The sequence below is a fragment of the Camelus dromedarius genome, chromosome 4, assembly GCF_036321535.1.
Source record: "Camelus dromedarius isolate mCamDro1 chromosome 4, mCamDro1.pat, whole genome shotgun sequence".
NCBI classification, from domain to species: Eukaryota; Metazoa; Chordata; class Mammalia; order Artiodactyla; family Camelidae; genus Camelus; species Camelus dromedarius.
Genome location: NC_087439.1, coordinates 60268157 through 60284443, shown reverse-complemented (window position 1 = coordinate 60284443; position 16287 = coordinate 60268157). Strand labels below are relative to the sequence as shown.

Genomic DNA, 16287 nt, shown 5'->3' with positions numbered 1-16287 from the left:
AACCATTGAATACCACTCAGCAATACAAAGGAATAAATAACTGACACACACAATAACCTGAATGAATCTCTAGAGAAGACAGTCAGTCTCAAAAGATTACATACTGTATGATTCCATTCAAATATCATTCTCAAAATGATAAATTTACTGAAATAGAGAACACACAGTGACTGCCAGGGGTTCAGTAGGGAGTGGAGGTGGGAGGAAAGTGGAGGTGGCTACAAAAGGGCAACATGAGGGATCTTGGCGATAAAAATGTTTGGTATCTTGACTGCATCATTGTCAGTATCCTGGTTGTGCTATTGGACTAAAGTTTTGCAAGATGTTACCCCTAGGGGAAAGTGGATACAGGGTAAACAGGCTATCTCTGTTTTATTCCTTCAACTGTATGTGGATCTACAATTATCTCAAAATAAAAAAATCAATTTTAAAAATTCAGGATAGTAGTTAGTTACCCTTGGGTGAGGCAGTAGTTAGATGGAGTTCCGGGGGCCTGATAATTTTGTTTTTCTGATCTGGATCTTTATTATATGGAAGGGTTCACTTTGTAAAAAGTCAGTGAACTACATTATTTTTCAACAAAAAACGAACTTACTTAAAATATGAAGAAGAAAACAAGAAAAGACATGAACGTACTAGAGAAAAGACAAGACATAGGATATAGGATATAGGATATAGGATCACTCAGAAAGTCAAGTATCTAAAAAATAGGAACTCCAAGAAGACAAAATAGAAAAAAATTAGAGAAGGGAATTTTTTTAATTCAAGAAAATCTCTCAGAACTGAAAGATATGAGTTGACTGAAATGACCACAGAGTACCTGTCACAGTGAATGAAATGGATCCAAACCAAAGCACATCATCAAAATTTCCGAACACTAGAATAAACATGGCCCTACAAACTTTCAGAGGATAAAATGTGTCACATACTAAGGATCAGGAACCACAATGGCTTTAGATTTCTCCACAGTAACACTGTAAGCTGTACCCAGCCAAATTATCATTCAAGTTTATAGGTGAAAGAAAGACATTTTACATATGAAATTTTTCAAAATAAAAAAATGTACCTCTCGTATACCTTTTCTCACGTCAGGACGTGTATTGCCAAAGTAGGAAATAAATCAAGAGAGTCAGACATGGGATATAGGAAATAGGAGGACATGGGAGAGAGACAACAGGAACACGCATGCTGGTGATGGGGGATCCCGGATGACAGCCGGGCACCAGACGCAAAAGGCAGCCAGTCAGGTGGGGGCAGGTCGGAAGGCCCCAGGAGGGGCTCCGTCAGCAAAATGACACTGACAGAACCTACCAAGACATCTGAATTTCCTACGAAAACATTGAGAGTGTTGATGAAGAGTTTAGGAATGAATTAATGGAAAGTACAGAGAAAGTTAAGTAAACAAAACACTAGGAGAAAACAAAAGGTGGCACAGGAAAAGACAATCATTGTTTAGTCCTGTCTCGGCTGTGATCACACAGTCATGCTAATATAAACAGTGACTACTGAACTAACCAAAGGTGCCGCACAACTACGGGGGAAGGCAGGGAAACAAGAAGGCTGAACGGGCACAGGGAGATGCGGCAGGACAGACAGCTAACTCTGAAACTTCCGAAGTGGGGAGACAATAGACAGTGCTTACTTCTACAAATCAAGAATCAAGAATACAAGCAATTTAGGGAAGCGTTAGTGGTATAATGGTGAGCACAGCTGCCTTCCAAGAATACAAGCAAGTTATTTTAAAGTATACAGGTGAATATCAAAACAATCCCCTTCAAAACAGAATGTAGTCGCCTCTGGGAGGGGAAATGAGGAGAGATGGCATAGATACCTGGTTTGTTGTTTTTTTTTTAAAAAGCCTTATAAACTGGTTCATTTAAAAAAATTATATGTGCATAACTCACTTAAGAATAACAATAAAAACTAAAAAGTAAATATGCAGAAATATGAGCTTTGTCTTGGTAAAAGATAGTAATTAAAAGCAGCTACTAGCATCCCATCATAGACTAAAAATAGTTTTCAGAATTGTACAGAATGATTTCTGACTGCATGAATTCTAATCAGGAGGCCTTTACTTAATTATTCTCCATAAATCAGCTGATTCTATACCAAGTAGGTCAGAGAAGGACACAAATTTGCCTTAAAAAGGCATGATTCCTGAATTGTCCAAGTGATGATAAAGAACTGGTGCCCAAATACTAATTCAAAGCTGCAAAACATCTTACATTCATTAGGACGTTGATTTAAACTTTGATGAGTGACTTTCTCCAAAACCATTCTTTCCTCTCCACCTTATTCAAATGATTTTTGATTATCATAAGGTTATGCAAGGTTTCTCTTGTTACCTGAGTTCAGATGTTAAGTAGTTCTCAAAGTATCAACAAATGCAAAGTAGTGAAGATAATATTCCTGTAATATGACGTGCAGTACCTTTTATATGAATGTCACATTCAGTAAATTTTGCATGAATGTCAAATCTAAAAACACAAACACAAAAACTTTAAGTTTCAACTCAAGACATCAATGTTTTGACTCAGTATTTTCAGGTCATATTTAGATTCTGATGAAAAGAAACTGAAACAATCACATTGTGAACACAGAAACAAAATAAACTGTAACTATAGTCATCTGTGTAATCAAAGGATCCCCCAAGGGACAAAAAAGAAACAAATGAACCTGAAAAAAATCTCTGCATTTTAGTAACATTTCAATCTGTCTTAAAGCAAGGCCTGCTTGGGCAGACTTAGACTACATTTAATTTACCATAAGGATTGGTAGAATAAGTATGAAGAGCAGTAAGAATATTTATATGCTGGTTGATGTGCTTAATATACTTACAAATCTAGAGATTATGTTTATTAAATAGTGAACTAACATGAACCCATTAAGCTATTTTGTTTTAAATTCCTGAATCTTAAAAGATTTCTTAAAAGAAACTTTAAAAAAAAAAAGAGAACAGATTTCAAATTATACACAGAAATAAATTCATAAACTTCTCCAGGAAATCTCTATTGTAGGTTTGCAGTTAACCCTAATTGGATAAGGGGGTTTTTGTTTTTTAGAAAAGCAGAAAGGTTTTCTCACCTGGCACTCTCTAATGACAGTAATCAACATCACTACTGCAAAATATATGTAACACAGCCTTTTAAAACCTGGAAAGACATTCTACCAGTATCTACGCTGAGTCATTCAAATAGCAGGTATTTCTGAATTATTGATAAGAGGCGATGAAATCATTCTTGTTAAAATTGATAGCTTTCCTCATTAAATATTGAAATTAAAACTGCTGAAAAGTATACTGAGTTATCTACAAATATGTAAGTATGGAAACAGATTCAATGTTTGAAGAAAAAGATCTTAAACCTGAACATATTATTTGGAATAATAATTGCCAAAGGTCCAATTTGCCAGCACTATGATAACGCATGCTATAATGTAGCAGTGACATAACTATCAGTGACGGAAAGGAAACAATCCCTGGATTACACAGAAGGGACATTCCTCCTGGCACCATTGCTATCATAACTTGATGTTGCCTAGAGACCAGGACCTGAAGCTGCAGAACAGGGAAATCCACTTCTTGAACCTCAGAGCTGGCTCTACCCTGTTAACTGCTGTTGACCATTCTCCATGCCCCTGAATAATGTGACTCCTGGAGCAGGACTCTAGCTACTGCTGTAATTTATTCCCAGCACAAACAGAAACCTCTCTCAAGAAGCCTTAGCACCCTGGTATTCACCCACTACGCTTCAAACATTCAGTTCAACCCCCAGCATTTTCCAGAATAGAGTTTTCCTCACAAACAGAGCACCCAATGTCAATTCCAACAGACCTTTTTAAAATAAGGACTGCTTTAGCACCTGCTACACGTTTAGCCAATGTCAGGAAAAAGAAACAGAAGGTTGGTTTATAACAGTTACACATGCCACAAGGGCATTAAGGTGTGCAAAGGTGGATGGCCACCTGGGAATCCTCCTCTGCCTTCTGGAGCACTTTGACGTGCTTCCTTTATGGCTACACCAAATTGTGAAGGAATAAAACTGGACCGAGTCCTGTCAGCCCTGACTTACTCTCCAGTATCCAGCGTGAGCCCTGAAGGCACACAGGCTGCCCACAAGCTCCCACAGCTGCCACCAACAGTATTCCTCTTGGACTGACACTCTTCCCAGAACCCAGAACCTGCTATCCTTGTCATTCTTGGTGGACCTTTGCCAGGCTCACAGCAAAACTTATCTGCTAGGTGACAAACTGATCCACACAGCGTTTAATGCATAGTCTGTGATTGCCAACCTTGGACAACATGTTCGTATTTTAATAAGAGCTCAGGAGGTTTTATTATTCTGTTATTATGAACTAAAACAAAATAACCCTTAAATAGCACTTACTATGGGCTTAAAATGTATTAACTCATTTAATCCACACAACAGTTCTCTGGGGTAAGTATGATTACTTTCCCCACTTTACAGATGAGGAAACAGGCACAGAGGAGGTAAATAATTATTCCAAGGTCACAGAGGGAATTCGTAGCAGAGCCAGGACTCAAACCCAGACAGCCTGTGCTCTTGGCAGGTACTGCCTCCTGACCCACTGTGCAGCTACTAGACAAGGATGCCAAACACTTGGTTTTGGCCTCCAAGACTTTATAGTTGACAAGGTGAGCCCAAAACACAGGGAGGATTTTAAATGACAAGTCAGAAGAATAACAAAAGAGAAGCCACAGGGCCCTGCATAACTAACAAAAAATGTCACTAACGACAGGGTGCTTCCGGAGTTCAGAGTAGAGTTCAAACTCCAGATGCGAGTTCAACCTGAACCTTGAAAGATGTGTAGAGTTTGCTTCAAAGACAATGGGAAAACTACTCCAGGATGGGGGAAAGAAAAGACAGCAGGAGATCCTTACACGGTTAATACTGGGGCTGAGGGGCAAGTGAGGCTAGCCTACAGCAATAGGTGACAGACGGCCTCAAATATCAAGCCAAGGAGTAACTGGATTAGAGACCTAGAGCAAAGATAAAGACATTCTTCTTTTTAATCCAACAAATATAAATTTAGCACCAACCATTAGATGGCATGCATGTTTGGTGATCAATAATTCAAACGGTGAAGAAGATGCCGTCCCTGCTACCACATCCAGTGGTGAGAGAGAGGAGGGCTCTCCTCACAACCCCAACCTACTATGCCAAATGTCAAAACAGGTGCAAGCACTGGGTGACACAGGAGTCTCTGGGGGGGCCTGCAGGGGGGTCTTAAAGGACGAGTAAGAGAAACCCACAAAGGAGAAGCAGGTGAGGGGTTGATCAAAAAGGGCCTTCTGCACGCTACCAAGGGGTTCTCCAGTAGAGAGACCGGCAGAGGTTGGACCCCTAGCTCTGTCACTGTCAGCTTCTCTAAGTCTTACTCTTCCTTATCTACAAAATGAGGAACCTAATAATACTTTTCCATTGTAGCTGTGAGGATGAAAAGGGATAATGCATATTGAACTCTCAGCACAGTGCCTGATGTGTAAGAACTTGTGCATATTATTTATTTTGACTGTAACAGGGAGCCACCGAAGAGACTCAAACAGGGGAGTAGAATGGCCATATTTGTATTTTACAAAGATCACTGTAGCTTCAGTGTGGGACACAGATTGGCAGGGTTCTGCCACTACAACTCCTACCAAGGATTTCCCAATGTTTGACCTTTTATTTTTGTGTACTGGGCTTTATACTAATTCCAAGTACTAATATCCTGAGATAGAATCATTTTAGACAGTACTTTTTGAACTGTACTAATGCAATCTTATATAATATCTGGAAATAGAATAAACTCGCAGTATTTTCCTGACTCCTACCTCTACTTCTGGAGGTTGCCCTCACACCTGAGCTGCTGTCTGACTTAGGAAGTATCTATAAAAAGAGCAATAAAATTACACCTATCTGCCCAACTAGATTATAAATTCCTTGAGGGAGGAATTCAGTACTTTGCATATTGCCCTTTACTCTTGTAAGGTCTCAACAGATACTGGGTTTTGTAGGGTTTTTTTGTTTTTGTTTTTGTTTTTTTGACAAATACCTGATGGCAAAACATATATATAAGATTTCACTAAAGTTTAATGTGACAGACATTAATTTTAGGAAGTGCAGAGAAGCTCCAGTTGCTCTCCTGGCTTTGACAAAGCAGTGCTTCTTTGAGCCTCCCTTACCTCATTGTAAAATGGAGATTAAAAACACAAATTGGAGTCAACTAATTCTCAGAGGGGCTCGAGGGCTTAAATGAAATAATATATGAAAAAGCATTTTTCTAACTCAAAAGCAACATATGCATATTTGATGGTGGTGGTGGTGGTGGCAGTGACTGTGATCTTATTCCAGGGTATAATATTTCATTAAAATACTGGGCCTTATTTTGCAATTATTGCAAAAGCATTCTTCCAGAGTGTTCTCACCGTATTCTCTGGCACCACCCCTAAACCCTTGAACCCGGCTAGCATTTTATCAATGTTCATAAATTTATGTCCATATCCATTTCCCTGTCCACAGCCTAACTAGGGGGGTGGGGACCAGTGCACTGGCTCACTAGAGAACACACTGTTGGGCTATGGGCTAGAATGATAAATTAGTATCCCCAGGCAAGAAATAACTATTCATTTAAAACACAGCTCCCTTAGGAATATTTTAATTATATCTGTAACATAATAAATGTGAAAAAAGGAATCAAAACCCTAACATGTTTCCCTTCACCTGCTAAGAGGGTACAAAGAACAAATTATTTTCATCTCAGGGGGAGGGAGTGGAATAGCCTTTAACCCTAAGTGTGGTTTTAGTAATAAAAGCCAAACAGATTTTTGCTTTCACTTTGTGGAAGACATTTAAATGTCAATTTTTTTTTCCATTTAGGTCCTTAGATCTTATCAACCATCATGGAAGCAGATTCCTATTTATTCATTTTAGGCTTCTGATTAAATATTGTGCCAAGAGCCTCCAGTATAAATTTGAAGCAGGCCCCAGAACCTCATTTCCTGCTACCTCTCCAATAAACTTCCTGTCTTAAAAGAAGCCCAGCGCAGGGAACAAGTAACAGTTCATATTACAGCATGAAAAAATATTTTTTATTGTCACATTTTTTTCTCTGTGGAAAAAATATTTTTTAAAAGATACTTTTACCTTGTGAGTTTCTCCAACCAAAAAAATCCAAAAGGTATTCAAAATAGGAAGTGAAAGTAATTGAATACACTGCTACTAATACTCTATTTATTTGTCAAGAAGGAAAACAACGTAAGGATTTAAGGAGGGCGTCACAGCAGCTTTGTAAAAGTAGAACCAGCACATGGTCATCTCTCCCTACACCCCGTTCAGTAGCCAGACACAGCAATGCAATCGTTTGTTTAGAGGAACCAAGCTCATGAACAGGTTGGGTTTCAAATATTCATTGAGCTTCAACTGCTGAAGCTTAGAAACCACTTCCCCATTGAAATAATACAAATAGTGGTGGAACCCAGATTACTGAACCAAGAATGCTAAAAGAGCTTAAGTGTTACTGAGTGGTTAACTTTTGAGTTAGGGAAAATTCTTTTTACTTTTTCAAATCTGGAATGCCAGCGGTGCATCTCGAAAGACAAGCCCATCCAGAGCTTCCCTACCCACTCCCCTTCACCGTGAGCCACAGCAGTGGGCGTGGCATCACTGGCCACTTGCTTCCTCCAGAGCAACAGTTTCAACCTGTGGAAGCCACGGAGTTACTGCCAGAAGGTTTCTGAAAGCACTAAATAAATGTCATACATATGTGTTGTACTTGTTTTAAAATGTATATTGATGCATACATTTATTTCTCTAATACTGTTTGTTAACACAATTCCAATTATCTTCCAAACATTATGCAATTTCTCAGATAGGGGGCCCTACAAGCACACTTATTTTCATGTGGGAGCCTGAGAAATATATCAATATTGCATCTTCAAACACCTTCTAAGTAACAGAATAGGTACCTGGTTAAAAGAGGGAAGGATGGAACCTAGTCAGCACAAGCACAGGCCACAGTGAGGGTGGGAGCCACAGCAAGTCAACACAACATTTGAAAACTGTCTCTACTATCAAAATATTTACTAATTTAATGATTATAAATGCAAACTTTGCCAAGAAGCTAAAATGGAAAAATCTTAGCTTCGCTCTTCTTATCTTTTCAAAGCATAAACCTAAAGATTTTTAAAAGGTTGATACCAAAAGCTGAGTTATTTACTTAAGGTTTTATAGATTTTCCTCTCTTAATTATTGCTTGCTATACTTTAGAAACAATTTATACAGAATGTATATTAGTTAAAAAAGACAAATTACAATTAAATTAAAATGTTTTGGGTTTATTTTTAAACCTAGTTATGTGAATGCTTTTTTTTATACACACAGACACACATTCAATTTTTTTTTCTCAAATGGTTTCAGAAAAGGACTGACTTGGGCAAATACAATTAGTATAGGACTATGGGTTCAAAATGCAAAAATACTAGGAACACAAGAAAAGCAGACTGTGAAAAAATAAGAATTATAATCAGAAATAAAAATACAACTCCAGGTATTAGTAATACATTAGGTTAGAGTACATGTATTATGTGTGTAAAATAATGCTATATTTATAATGGATGCTTAATGAATGCTTATTCTTAAAAGACTGGTATTACTACTTGGCTATGTGGGCACTATCAGACACTGAGGAAGTTAAGAGGATTAAAGACTGTACAACCTGTCCATAAGACACTTTCAACAGAAATTTATAGTGCTTCTTTCCCAGACACATTTTTTATGCTTATAATATAAATCAAAATACAGACCTCAAAATTGAAAATACATTTTTCTATAGACACATAGCTACTAATGATTTTTACTTACATTCTCTAAATACACTAGTGTCTAAAATAATTTATATCCTAAGCACATTCCAGCGTATGTAATCTAAAATTGTTTTTGTTTCTTTTGCTGTTAGGACCCGAATAGACTGAGTTTGACCAAGTACTATCAGTTTCTTTTAGAAAAAGATTTATTACCTAGCCCATTAAAGGAGCAAGGTACTTCAATATACATGAAAATGTAATACTTTTGAAATGAGATACTTTCAAAAATGAAAATATTCAGTGCTAGTAAAAGTGAAGATCAACAGGCATTCTCGTTAACTGAGAGTACAAATACAGCCTTTCTAGAAGGCAAGGATTTAGATGTAAGGATGTTTATTTTAGCAGTTTTCGTAATAATCAAAACTGAAACAAAGTAAGCAATCAGTAATAGAAACAGCCAAACAAATTATGGTATATACCTATGAGAAAAATAGAACCTTATATCCACAGGATGGAAAAACTGAACTGAATTAATAAAACTCAATGCAACTTAAATAGAATTAACAGAATATGGGGAAATGTGCATGATCTGTGCACTGCATTAAGTGAAAAAAAGCAGGACCAAAATCTCTACATATGATAAGACTTTATATATATAGTTATTGACTTCATACAAAGTATATTTTAGAAAAAGACTCAAAAATAATACCAAAATATTACTAGGAGTTATCTCTGAAAAGTACAGTTAGGAGTTACATTAATTTTTTTTCTTATACTTGATTGGCTTTTTCTTCAATGAGCACCTCTCACTTTAAAAATATGTATTTAAAAGGCACTATTGCAAATACAAGGTATGTGAATGACAACTGGGACACCCTTGATCCTGTAGTTCCTGAAAGGCCACTGGGAGTTGTGAAACTGAAGTCTGCCTCTCTGTGTTTCCCACTGCTTCCCAGTAGAACAACTGAAAGGGCCAGTTACAAGAACTGTGACACACTCTTAAAAGATATTACACCTTCAAAATACAGGGAACCTCATTAATAGGAAATAAAATTTAAATGTGTGTCATTTTTACCCCTTGGAAAGTCTTTTTTTTTCAAACTTCCTCTAAAAGGTGAGTCTGGGTTCCATCTGTTCATTAGTTAAACACAGTTCCACGGAAATTATTTTGAAATAGAAGTAAGAAGGCACTCCACAATAGCTTCAGAAGTTCAGCTCTGCTGAATGGGATCAGTGCATTTCTATGAAGTCACAGACAGCGTGCATGTCACTTTCTATGGTTCTGCTTTATGTGGTTAGTGTGGGGGCTTCAGGCTTGGCTCTGTTGACAGAGGACTTGTTCACCTTGGGCCCAGGTGTGTTCTACCTTAAAACGCCCAGAGAAGTTATAAGAGACAAATTCACCACAAGGATCATAGGGACCCCCTCCTCTGCTGTTCTGGGGCTCAGACTTCCTCTGGGAGTCCTGGGCTCTGCTTCTTAGCCCCCAGGGTGGCCCAGTGTGGCAAGGGGGTGACACCGAGGTCTCTCTACGTAACCACACAGGGAGTTAACTACCAGCCCAGGCTACTGACTCACTTTCCCTTGGCCCAGTTAACCCACAAATCAGGCTTGTTGAGACATGAGTTCCTCTTTCTAGTTCTTTTATTCTCCCACAAAGCCACACCAGAATTCCCTCGGCCACTGCTGACTCATGGTGTCCCATCTCCCTCTCTTCCCCAAGTTCCATTCTTGGTCTCAGATCAAAACAATTCCTCAAAGCCGGACTTTCTTGTTTTCTACTTGCACAATGTTCCCTGCATTTGTCTCCCCAACTCAAACACATGCCAGAACAAATGTCAAAAAAGATGTCTCAGCCATCCTTTACTCAATCCCCTTTTATAAAACATCTGGAATAGGGTTTTCCTAAGAGCCTAGATATCTTCCCAACTATCCTTCCTTCTCTCCCATTCCCAAAACACAGCAGGACCACCAGGCTGTAAGGTAACACAGGATGGTCATTCCCATTTCCAAACCTTAACATCTCTTCCACATAATCAGCAGCACATCTAAGGCTCAGCCACATTAACCTGACACTGGACAAGGGCAGATGAAGGCTACTTTAAATACACAACAGCTGGGGTAGTTTTTGTTGGCGCTGAGGTAGGGGTACGTGTGCTTGCGTGCTATTTAGAGCCACAAACTAGCAACCAGAGTTGTAATATCTATAGCAGACACATATTAACATATAGACTCAAAGTTTAGGCATTTCACATTTTTTAAATTTGTTTTGTTTTGGTTTAGTTTTCTATTTGGACTCAGCACCAATAAGTCATTGGCTTAGCAAATGACTCTGGTTGTTTCCAAAAGCTGCCCCACCAACCAACTTAAACAATGCCATTTTACAAAGCAGTAAATAAGCATCTTATAAATAGGGAGAAGGAAAAACAGCTACAAAGCAAATGTTACTGAAATCCAACAACAGGGCTAAGTACTGGATAACATGTCATCTAGGACAAAAAAATCAGGCTAGCACAGGCCTTCTTACACTCCAAAATGCCAGTAAAGTATAGTAAGTGGCCATAGACAGCTAATGTTGGGTAATTAGCCATAGAGGAATTACATCCAAATGGAATGTCCCTGATGGAGACGTTAAGGTGTTTTCAATGCCCCACACATAATGCTGAATTCACATAACCTGTATACGTCTGCATTTCTCAGGAATCCAAAATGCTATGCCCTGGGAAATGACATATTTGTTTTGCTTTGAGGAAAAGGTTTTACCCAAACTGGTTTTGTACTAGGGTAGGATCTTGCACTTGATTTCCAGGTTTCAAGAGAACCTACTGAGCAATGAGGTTTCCTAAATCAAAAGACTGATATTTCCCCACAGCCTAAAACATAATCAGAACCTTAAATGAAATGTTGGATAACGCCTAAAATTGTCAGACTATTTCTTCTGCAAAATAATTTTACAATTGCCTTTTTCCCAGGATTGCCTATTCCGTCTATAATGAACCAACCTTACTCAGATTTCCTTTGTGTACAAAACAAAAGAATGTGTTTTCTTGATCCTGAAAAGTCTGAATATATTTGACTCTGGATTTCTAAGCCTGAGCAGGAAAATGTATTAATTTTTAAGGATTCTAAGCAATGATTTTTATTAGTATTACATAAAACTGAGCAGAATTGTGGGTCTGTGTGTATATGTGTGTGTGTATGTATATATATATATATATATATATATATATATATATGCATCAGACTAGATTACTTGATAATAACCTGTTGCTCCTGAAATTATGTAACTAAAAATAATTACACCTAAAGTCATCCAGAATGCCATAAATTTCATGAAACGACACAGCAGGTAAATATTTCTCCTACTCTTACCTTCTACATAAACAACAATAATGCTTCCAAAGATGACTACCACGAGCAAGAACAGGAAGAAATTCTTATCACCCTATGAGCAGATAAATTGGGGGTGTGCACCAAAGCGTTCTTATTGAGGAAAATTGGGGGTGCCATAGAATATGCTATACTGTTAGAAAAGGCAAAAAGCAGTCATCCAAGACTCCTCACCATTTGCTCCCACACCTGCAATTCTCAGAACACCACACTTTTCTCTTTGATCTACACTTCTCCAATATTACAGAGTTTAGGCACACTCAACTTTTTTCTTATTTTGGGTTTTTACTGAGTCAATGCTACTCTTTCTGTTTCCCTTTTTAGGTTATATAATAAAAGGACAAATGCTTATTGCAAAATAAAATTTTAAGCCCAGAAACAACTTTATAAGGTAAAAAGTAAAAGCACCTTCTTCTCTTCACCACCGGAACCCACTTCCTTCAGGAAGCTACTGTCAACAGTTTGAAGACAACAAGGTATACATGTGCCTGCATGCAGGTTTAAATACATAAATCTCCCCTGCAATTTCCTTTTTTCACCTACCACATCTTGATTTTTCCCAAGACAATGTGCCAAAGTAGCTAACAGATACATTTACACCTACTGCACTTCTCTTTCCCTACAATGATATTGCTAAAAAGATTTACTATCAAAAGAAGTCAAACAAAAAAATCTGTCACCCTATATACTAAATATCCTTGCCTTAACCTAAAAATGGTGAGTACAGGTAAACATACATGCATTGATATATATGCACTACAAATATATAGATTATCTTACACAGATAAATATTAACATATTTAATATACCTATATTGAAATGAAATCAATTTTCAAAGGCAAAAAGAAAAGGAAGGCACCTAGATAGGGGGTGAGGTTTAATGGGTCCTGAATAGGGAGGGACACTGTGTGGAAATTTCCTGGGCTTTGAAGCCAGAGACACGTGGTCAAATCTAACTTCACCTCTTACTGATTATGTGGTTTTTTTTAGTTCCTTAACCCTTTGAGCTTCCTTTTCATCATCCACAAGATGGGAAAAGACTTGTCTTACAGGGATTTAGAAATTCTTGAAGATGATATCTTGGACATACTGAGTGCAAAAAATGCCTTATTACTGTTAATAATCCAGAACTATACATGGTAAGCTTGGTGATTTGATAGCTCATATCACCAAATACCTGCAAAACTTGCTGTTTCATTTATTTTTGTGTTTTGGTTTGCCTTCATGTTTTTGTATTTACCTTATTTGTACAGAAACAGAAAATGCCTTAGAAATAAATTACAGTAAATACTCAGTAGCTTTAGTGCATTATTGAAATATAATCCTCTCTCCTCCTACTTCTCCAGAGTGTCTTGCACTCCGCTCAGTAGCACTGTCCCAGCCTAACAGCAATCCTAAGTTTTCCTTACTTCTGATAAACTCAAGCCATCTGACTACCACGGAAGAACTGAAAACATCTTCCATGTCCGCTGACGACCAGCAGCTTAAAGTATCAAAAGCCGACCTTCCCAATGAGGTGGCTTCCTATCCTCTCCTTTTACTTAACAAGGCCATCAATGACGCATACACCTTTAGCAGACTTGTGACCCTGTCTTGGGGAAGGAATGGTCTGCAGACACCAGGGACCTACCAAATACACATCTGCTTTTATCACATGTTGTTGGTCAACTACACATCCACCCACACTTTACATTCATTTATACTGAAGGGGTTAGATTTCCACAAAATCCTAATTAGGGGGAAGCTTGGCCACTATACTATCCAACAATCTCCTTTTACGCCTGAGAAAACTGAGGCTCAGGAAGACGTGACATGCCCAAGGCCATACACATATTTAGACATCAGTTGGGATCAAAACCTCAGCTCTTTAGGGTTCTTTCCTACTACTGATAGGCAAGGTTTTATCTGTTCCAGTAGCTCTGTAAAGCGTTAAATATTTCTGGATGAAAGGAAATGTCTGTGGTTGTGAATGCGTGTGGGAGAGAAATGCACCGTGTGCCGGCCTTAAGGGTAATTAATCCACCTGTCTGTCCACGTGGGAATGGGATAAATGAAGGGGAAAGCTGCATTTGGAATTTTTCACCATCCTACTTACATTTACAGGAGGCTGTGTAGGGGAACAAATAGGACCCAAAAGGACTAAACCTCTACAGCTATTTCAAAATGGCTATAGGGACATATTAGGCCAAGCTGAAGTAAAAAAGCATGGAGGTGGGGAATCTATCCTAGGATGGTAGCAGGCAAGGGAAAGAGGTTTTGGGGTTTTTTTTCTTTTTTTTCCCCCCTGTATTTATTCACCTGGGGAAGCAAACGCTGTCATTTCCTCCTCTTGCCACACAAGTGGCTACGTCCTTGTACTCGGGCTGTCTGGTGATTCTCGCCTCCCTCTTTCTCCCGAGATGTTTATGGCAAGGGCGCGAGTCGGGCGGGCCGAGAAGGGCCTGGACACTGGGGCCCAACCCTCACCCCGCACCCCCGGCTGCTGCCGGGGCCGGGGAGGGCTCCCTTGGGCAGCGCCTTTGTTTTCCCGACTCCAGTTACGTTTGCGGAAGTGCTGCCGGCGCCGGGCGCGGGGTGGGGGGTGGGGGGTGCCGGCTGTAGTCTTCCCCCAGCGCCCCAAAAGATGACAACCGACACGGGAGCCCAGGGGAGGAGGGAGCGGCAGGGGAGGGAGAGAGCGGCGGGCGAGCGGGGCTCGGAGCGGAGACACCCACACACGTCTGGCTCCGGGCCTCTCCTCTGAAGCCCCCTCCCCGACGCAACAGCAGGTGTGCACGCCGGCGGGGGTGCTCCGCGTCCTCGGGCCGGGCCGGGCCCGGCCCCCGCAGGGAAGGCCAGGGTGGGGCTACCGGGCTGCCCCCGCCGAGCGCGCTCCCTCCCCGCGCGCCCGGCCCGGACTCACCTGCTGCGGGCGGCGGCGGCGGCGGCGCTCAGCTGAGCGAGGCACGGGGAGCCATCTCCCCCGAGAGCGGGGCGGAGGCTCTGGGCGCCGGGGCGGCGGCTGTCGGGGCGGCGCGCACCATCTCGGGCGGGCGGCTCGCGCCTCGGGGGCTGCGGCGGGCGGGGCGGGGCGCGCGGAGGGATGCAGAGCTGGTAGGGAGACCGGGAATGGAGAGCGGAGCGCACCGGCCGGCGCGACCTTCTCTCCTCCGTCCCCGGCTGGCGCCGCCGCCGCTCGCTACCGGCTGGACCCGTTTCAGGGCTGAGCGTCGAGGACCCGCCGCCAGGTGCAGCGCTCCGCCTCCTGCGGCGGCGGCGGATGCGTCGGCGGCCGCTCCTCCCGGCCTCCCGCCAGCGCTGGCGGCCCCCTGGGACCTGCGGCCCCAGCCCTGCGGGGGAAGCGCGCCGCGAAGAGGAGAGCACACGCGAGGGTCTATCCCCGGGTCCCCACAACCCCGGCTACAGGCTCAGACCCATCCCCCTCCCCGAGGCAAACGCTGCAGGCCCAACTCTGGGAGGAGGGGGTGGAGAGCAGATGGCCGGCTGTTTGGGAAAATAATAATTAATAATAATAATAACTAATAATAACAATAACAATAATAAAGGTATCGTTTATTGAGCCCTTACTAAGTGCCAAGCAGAATGCTAATGCTGTTACCTTAGCGTCTGTAGTCCGGCCGTGGCCGGCTGTTCTTAGTTGACCCGGGAGACAGGAACTGGGGGGCAGGAGGCAAACAACCGAGGTTTCAGGACTCCCGAGGGAAGGGTGCGTTTGCAGATTGAGAAGGTGCTGCCGAGTATCTGGCACCTTGCTGAAGAGGTAACCATGTGTGTCGCATCAACAACGCAACTGTAGTCGTATTTCTGGTTAAGCACGCAGAGAGGGTGAGGAGAGTGGAGTCAGTTGCAAAAGGTACTGTTCCTTCAGCACGTACTTTGGGTGCCTGTGACGGGCTCAGCGGGTGCCAGCTCCTGTTCTCAGGGAGCTTATCCTCTTGTTCTGGGAATAACAACAAGAATAATAGCAGCTAACATTGAGGAACATTTCTCATATACGAAGCACTGTTAAAACACTAAACTTTACCGTAATCCTGAAAGTGTAAGTAATAACTCCCATGTTACAACTGAGAAAACGGAGGCTGAAATTTTATGTG

The 16287-nt window shown here is 41.1% G+C and overlaps 1 protein-coding gene across 4 annotated transcripts in view; it reads right to left on the bottom strand.

The window, feature by feature from the left end:
- The window catches only part of MFSD6 (major facilitator superfamily domain containing 6), a 68612-nt gene extending 53093 nt beyond the window's left edge, over positions 1 to 15519 (bottom strand). The window contains exon 1 of one of the 4 annotated variants that reach the window (XM_064484987.1): positions 15096 to 15519. The gene's annotated coding sequence lies outside the window, so the exon portion shown is untranslated. Of the gene's footprint in view, positions 1 to 2345; positions 2446 to 14491; positions 14662 to 15095 lie in introns of those variants that run through there. The other 3 variants (XM_064484984.1, XM_064484986.1, XM_064484985.1) reach the window with 3 other exon arrangements.
- Positions 15520 to 16287: the final 768 nt, after the last annotated feature.